Raw genomic sequence first — 7,458 nt, 5'->3', positions numbered from 1 at the left:
AAAAATCCACTGCGCAGGCTCGAAGGGTTAATGACCTTTCCCAAATCTTCACTAGGGAAGATTGGCCATTATCTAATTTTATTTAATTAACATTAAAATTAAATTTGTATAACATAGTTCATAATAATGATGCAAACAATTAATTAATCCAATTTAAAATTTAGCACTTGATGTATTTACTTGCTAAAAACTGTAAACTTCTTTTTAATATTATTAACTGTGATTTGATATATATATAATATATTAATATATATGATATATAATGTATAATATATATAATATATAAAATATATTAATATATAATATCTTAATATTATTAATGTTATTAACTGTGATTTGATTAGTTATTTTCTGCCCCACTGTGGATGTTTTCATGATTAAATATTTTACATCTGGTAAGTCAAGATGTACTATTTTCTCCTCATCAGAATTTTGTGCAGGTTGAAGTCACTTCCATTCTCCCAGAGCAGTAAAACCACTTGTAAATCTAAATCATCAGCTCCCACAGTTCTGTTTTCTTACCTCTTTTCCATTGCAAATAGCTGCAGGAGTTCTTCACCTGAGAAAGATGAATACTTGTCAGTGAATCATGCTCTCTTTTTTTGTTTCAGGGCTCTCTTTGAGTTTCTGGGATGCTTGAATTGAGGGATCCTAACACCTGCATGAAAACTATTGAGGCCTCTGAACCTTTGTCACAGGCTACCCTCCTCCAAGGTACTCACTACTCACAAAAAAGAAATTAAAAAAATCTGAAGAACAGATTCCCCTGTGTCAGAATTTTACTGGTTCTCTGACTAACAGAGATCCCTCCGGGGTGAAAATGTTCTATACTGAGGTATTAAACAAAAAGTGGTAAACTTCCTAGAATTTAGAAATTCTTCTTCTATAAAGTAAGGAGTAATAAAAAGACAGAGTTTACAGCCTAAGAGTGGATATTAGTGACAACTCATGTATTTCATTTTGTTCTCCTCTCTGGTCACTAAAGGTGACAAACATGCTCCTTATATTTCTAGTAGGTTACATTAAAATGTAGTCACAATTTCATAGCAATAAAATCAACATGAGATTCAAGTTATGGAGGAGATGGGGAAACCTTTTTTCCCCATTTTAAAAAATCATGGCACTTCCTATCCTATTCCTATGTCTTTCTGTGGATATGAAGAGTTTCATGAAAGTATAGAGAGACCTTTTGGTCTGTCTTCGTGTTGAATTTGCCTATCACACTAAAAATTCATTGGATCAGAAGCTGCTTGCAATTGTATATTTGTACAGTGTTTATTATAATAGGAATTTACTCCTCAGTTGAGACATAACATACATTGTTGATAACAATAATTTCAAGCTGTGATAAAAGTTATGCCTCCCAACAGTTTCTCTGCTTCCAAAATGATACTAAAATCAAGTAGTAAACTCTGGTCCTCAAAATTTGGCCTTCTGGTTTGCTTAGCCCGTGCTTTGTCATTTTAAAATATTGCCTGTGTTTATCTTAACTTTGGATAACTATGCCAAACTTAGAGAAAATCCCATTGTAATCAATGTGTGTTTCTTTTTTTACTTGTGTACCTCTACTTTCTTCCTATTGTCATTATTTTACAGTGCTTCGAGCACTTGCTCCAGAGAGCTCACAGCCAAAAGAACAAATAACAGCGGAAGGGAGAGAGGAAGGTGCAATTGGAATACATTAAAAATTTCTATGCATCTTTCCCTTGGAGCATATGAAAAGTCTAATCTAGTTTTAGAGGTGCTAAAAATTCCAGGAGTATGTTCTATACTTGTATTATCATCTCAGTCACAAACACAGAATTGGAATTGTCCTTTAATGGTTTTTTTCAGCTATAACGTGGCAAGGAGCCATATTGAGGGTAACTCACAATTATTATGCTATATCATATCTTTCCAGTCCACATTTGAGTAAAGGTTCAAACATACTTCAGGAGGTACATAACTGTGTTAGCATATGTTTGCATTGAAGTGCATTTGCAACACGTCTAGAGTTGCGTAGTCTTGCAAACACACACAAATTCTCTAATAGTCAAATGAATTTGCTTTATCCCATTTTATTCCCAGAAATTAAACCTAAATTAGTAACCTATTTAGACATCATTTATTGCCTGTTTCTCTGATGTGATGACTAATTAAGGCAATAAAATACTTATTTATGCTATTCAGATTATGTATTGGGATTTGGGGAGGGGAGCTAGGTTCAAAATGCAGCCCCAGGGCTGAATATAGAGATAATGCATCATTCTATAACAACTTTCTTCTGTAATTCACAGAACAGTCACTGCACAAACACCATCTTTCACCAGGAAATAAGGTTGTTTCTTAAATCTAATGCACAACAATGCTTCCATGACACGCTTTAAAATCAACTGTGCCTTCTCATGTTATAATTGTAATCTGTAAGTATGTTGGAAAAATAAACAGTTAAGTTCAAGTTTAAAACAAAGCAAAGCAAATCAAAACAAACAAAACCCCTGCCCCATCTGTCAGATTGCATGTATGACATCATCAGATATTCTGCACTTATTTGCAGCCATTCAGACCAACCTACCCCACAGTCTAAACTTTGTGCTCCAGCTCTCTTTACAGGATCAGCGGGCTGGAAAATTACCACATGCTGTCACAGTTAGCTCAGCCAGGTCTTGTTATCATTGTTTCCAATGAATCCATTCATTCCATTATTTTGCATATTGGGCAGACGTTCTACCGCAGAGACTTGAGCCTCAGTAACTTCAAGGGCCAAATGTTAATGGACCCCTATTTTCAGCAGAATAGCAGTGCAATACATGGGAAAAAATACCCAGACAGCTCACTGACACTGGTTTAGGACCTCTAGACTTAGGGTGTACCCTGTAAAGAGCTTTTATGTAAACAAGGCTTCAATAAACAAAGAATATCTTCTCTGTCAATATTCATAACCCATAAATTTTTCCTTCTTTCCCCCTCCTTCACCCCACAGAGCAGCATAGCTCTTCAGATGTAAAGAGGCAAAAAAGTGGTATGTATGATCAATGGCTTTTGCATAGCAAATCCGTAGGATGTGTGCAAGAAACCATACAACCAATCCTGATTTATAAGGGATATTATAGAGCTCATGACTGGAACAAAGCAGTTTTATTTTGAGCTTGCTCTACTATCTGTGTGGCTGATAATGGAGCATGTGATTGTGGAAATTTAAACGTGATTTGTGTATGCGATGGCTGATGTGTCAAAATGAAGGCACAGCATGTCTATCTGTAATTCCTGGGCATGGAATTTAAGTAAAAGGATAGCAGTAATGACAAATTTTATTTTCCTCTTAGGAAACCAAAAAGCTAGGCAACGCTCAGGAAACACATAGTAAATTTTGAGCATTCAGAAGAAAACATATATCAGCATAAAGAAAAATGTGTTCAAGTTACATTGTTGCCTCCAAATCTTGATGGTGTTTTTATTTTTTGGTTGGTTTTGCTTTTAGGTCAAATGTTATTCTCAGTGGTTTCCCATCCACATCCTTGACTTTAATGAGCTCACTAGAACTTGGTTCTAATATGAAAGAGCTCTTGGAACAGGCTTCCCAGGGGAATGGTCGTGGCACCAAGGCTGTCTGAGTTCAAGAAGTGTCTGGACAACACTCTCAGGAACATGGTGTGATTCTTGGGGCTGGGCTGTGCAGGGCCAAGAGTTGCACTTTGATAATTCCAACTCAGGATATTCTATGACACTACGATTACTTTTGGATAGCTCCACTGGCTCCAGTTCTTTCACCCAGCTTTACCTGATCATGGATGGGGATACCTGATTGTCCATGGGGATGGAAATTGGTAGTGCCTCCAAAGGGGAGGCATCCCTGCCATTGCCAGCTATGACATCTCAGGGGCCCCACTCTTGTTAGAAAGAGATTCCTCCTTCATATTCCTTGATTTGAACAGAGTAAAGTGAATAAGATTAAAAATGTTCCATGAGAACAAGTTGCAAAATCCTTCATTCCAAGAAGGAGTCAGTTTAAAAACTGGTTAAAAATTAATCCAAAAAGAGAGAGAGAGAGTGTACCTCTGTATACCTGGGGCTTCGCTGCCAGATCTGAATAAACTCTCCTGTTCCTGATACCAGGCTGGCACTCAGGAGGGAAAGGGTCTGACCTTGGCATCTGATGCCGTCTGCCTTTATTTCAGGTACTAAGTATTCTCTTCCTATTATTTTCACTGCCACTAGACAACAAAGGTCTTGATAACATGACCTGGCTGCTCTCACTGTGACAGCATTTGGCAATTAGCTGAATCCACTGGCATTTTGAAAATTGAAACACAAGTCTCAGCTTTTTTAACTTGTCTGTAATTAGAATAGCTGTTATTTCAGTTAATTTTGTGGTATTGATCGTGTGAAGCTCTCCAAGGAGCCTCACAAAAGTCAACAGCACAATATATCTTGTTTTCTGCAAACATTTTGAGAATATTAGGCCATGATCCTGAATGCATGAGAAGAATTCATGATATCTCTCTAAAGCCTGGTTAAAATATATTCCAGGTGGTAATAAGATATGTTAAAATCCTTGCACCATCCAAAAGCCAGATTAGCCCCTTTATATTTTATGTAATATGTTCTGTTTCGACTAGGATTATTTCTGCGTCTGGCAGCTAATTTTAAATAGTTCCTCTTTTCAGATAACATTAAGAGGCAACTGAAATAAATTAATTTTCCATAAATGTGTGTCAAGGCTAGATTTCCTAAGCCAAGACCTCCAAGCAATCATCATAAAAATTTTGTAAACCATAGATAATATCTTGGAATAAAGAGAATTTTTCAGAGTATGAAATGTTTCATTAAGATAAACATTAGAACTTAGTGTTGCCACTTTGAATACAATATTTTCAAAAAAATCTTCCGGAGTTTTAAGCTAAGCATAAAAAAGGAGGAAAAAAAAAGAGATTGACGGGATGAGAGAACACAAGAAATAAATAGCACTTTTACAAATTCAATTAGTTCAAGCGATCTGAAATGTGATATTTTGTCCCTAATTCTTCAAGATTAGTGTACATGCATGTTTTTACCAATGTACTTAGGAGATATAGGATCTGGAAGAAGTGAAACAGTAATGAATTAATAGTAATGGGCCTTGCTTTATGTGGTCTTTTAAAACTGTATTACAAAATACACAAATTGCATTATTCAATGCTCCATTTTCTTACCGAGCTTAAAGTGTTAAAATTAACCACAGGCTTCAAGGAAACTTCCAGACTTGAAGTATAAGCACAAAAAGTGACTTTCATTATTTGCCTCAAGAATGGAGGCATTTATCTGAAATTCTGGGGAGATCTTGTTTGCATTCTCTGGTAGGACTAGATGCACCATAGCCCAGAAAGTTTAAAAACAAAAAACCAAAAGCAATAACAACAACAACAAAATAACTTATGTGTTTGTTTTGACAGTCATCTTCTCCTAATAAAAGTGCAGGTAGTTATATGACTGATTCAGTGTCCTGAACTGAAAAAAATAAAACAACTGCAGAACAGCTGCCACTGAATTTGGTGGGATTTCAACCAAGAAATACTACTGACATTCATAAAACCCACAAGAAAGGTCATTCAAAGGCATACAAGGGCATTCAAGGACATACAAGGCATTCAACAACCTCTGCATTCTTGTATCTTTGCCACCTTCCATTCCCTTTGCCAAAAAGGAGTAAAAATATTTCAGCAAAATATATGAAAACAAGATAGAATTTATCTATATGACCCATTATAACAATTTTTCACAGTTATGTTCTGTTACATTTCTGTATTTCATGTTACATTAATATAATAGAATTTTAGCATTTGATTACCCTGGTAAGATATGACCTTGCAATCATTTAAAAAAATTTCATATCAGATTAATGAAGACAAAGGCTTACACATTCAAAAGACAGCACGTAAACTTCTAGTAGAACATGACAATTTTTTTTTTAATTTTTGCTTGTGTATGTTGCTAATGTTTGTTTGCCTTTCAATATTTTCCTCCAATTTTTCATTATGGAACTTGGAAAATTACCACATTATCACTCACTTTTTGAAGAAGTAAGTAAACCAGGCATCGTAGTAGTAGTCAAATTTTAAACCAACTGTTATCATATGAAGAGCTGTGATAAGAAACAATGATTGCCATTGGGGAGGATTACATGAGAAAACAAAATCAGAAACAGTGCAATGAAACCACTGGAATTAGATGGAGATCAAGAAAAATTCCTAGAGGAGATATTTTTCTAATGATTCAGTAATTGTCTCAAAGAAGTGGTGAAAGCCCCTTTACATTATGTAGTCAATGTTAAACTGGAAAAAAAAAAGTATTACAAGGCGCTATGTGGGAAATAATTCCGTGGTAGGTGGTGAGAGAATCTGGTTGTTTTTATTTTCACTTCCTCCGATGCTATGATTCAAGACTGGCTAGGAAGATGAAAGACTAATGGTGTTTAATGGATTGCTGAGATCTTGTTTGATTGCTGCATGGTTGGTTTTTTTTCTTTCGGAAATTAAATAATTTAAGAAAAGAAGGAAAATACTGTTTTATAGCTTCTGGTTGTCTTTTTTCCCCTAGTCAGATTAATTTAAAAGGAGTGAATCAACCCTCTCTCAGAGTCTGCACCACAGAAAAGAATCATCCATAATGCAGGTGGTAGAAAGGCAATGATGCAGCGTGCCTGCACCGGTGAATGAATTTCAGATGAAGACTTAGTGTATATTAACTTTCTGTTTCCCTTAATATTCTGTTGTAATTTGTCCTTTCTTGTATTTTTAATAAACTTCATAATACCTCTTAAGAATTTTTTAGGAAAAATTTCAGAGTGTCAGGAAAATCTGGAGATGACTGGTGGAAAAAAGATCATAGGTACTTTATTGCCTATGAAACTCTATAGCCCAATTCATAATCCTCTCAGGACCCTTTCTCATTAAGGCAGCATATTTTCTGGAGCTCACAAAGGATCTGACATACCAGGGAGGATATTCTGGCAGTATCTGGAATAGGGAAAAGGAAGGAAATGATTAGAGAAATCCAGGAATGCTCCACTGTGATACACACCAATATGTAAAAGGTCATATGTCATGTTTTGCCTTGGGCTTGTGCCATCTCTGTGTCTCTTGACTGTGAAAAGGGCAGATTGAAAGCAGCAGTTCCTGAATTTATTACCGCAAGGAGCTATTCCTTTAGACTGAAAGGCTACTAATTACAGCATGCCTTGAAACCCATAATTCTTGTTGTTTTGTTTTGGTTTGGTTTGGTTTTTTAATGAACAAGTGTCAGAGACTGAAATGGTTAATGATTTATGCATTCTAGGAGACTTTTGCAGGCTTTTGACCTGCATGATACCTCTGATGAGCAGTCGGGCCCCTCCCTCCCTCCAGTGCTGAAGGTGTGATGTACTGAGCTGAGCTTGCAGGCTTTTGACTATGCATGATACCTCTGATGAGCAGTCGGGCCCCTCCCTCCCTCCAGTGCTGA

At 36.1% G+C, this 7,458-nt stretch overlaps 1 long non-coding RNA gene across 1 annotated transcript in view; it reads right to left on the bottom strand.

Moving 5' to 3' along the window:
* The window catches only part of LOC108496205, a 117,346-nt gene that overhangs the window by 1,774 nt on the left and 108,114 nt on the right, over positions 1–7,458 (bottom strand). Inside the window, exon 2 of the long non-coding RNA XR_001874390.1 lies at positions 523–559. This is a non-coding gene — a long non-coding RNA (uncharacterized LOC108496205). The remainder of the gene's footprint in view (positions 1–522; positions 560–7,458) is intronic.

This window comes from Lepidothrix coronata, unplaced genomic scaffold (assembly GCF_001604755.1).
Source record: "Lepidothrix coronata isolate B3197 unplaced genomic scaffold, Lepidothrix_coronata-1.0 Scaffold37, whole genome shotgun sequence".
Taxonomy (NCBI): domain Eukaryota; kingdom Metazoa; phylum Chordata; class Aves; order Passeriformes; family Pipridae; genus Lepidothrix; species Lepidothrix coronata.
This window is presented reverse-complemented; position numbering and strand designations above follow the sequence as displayed.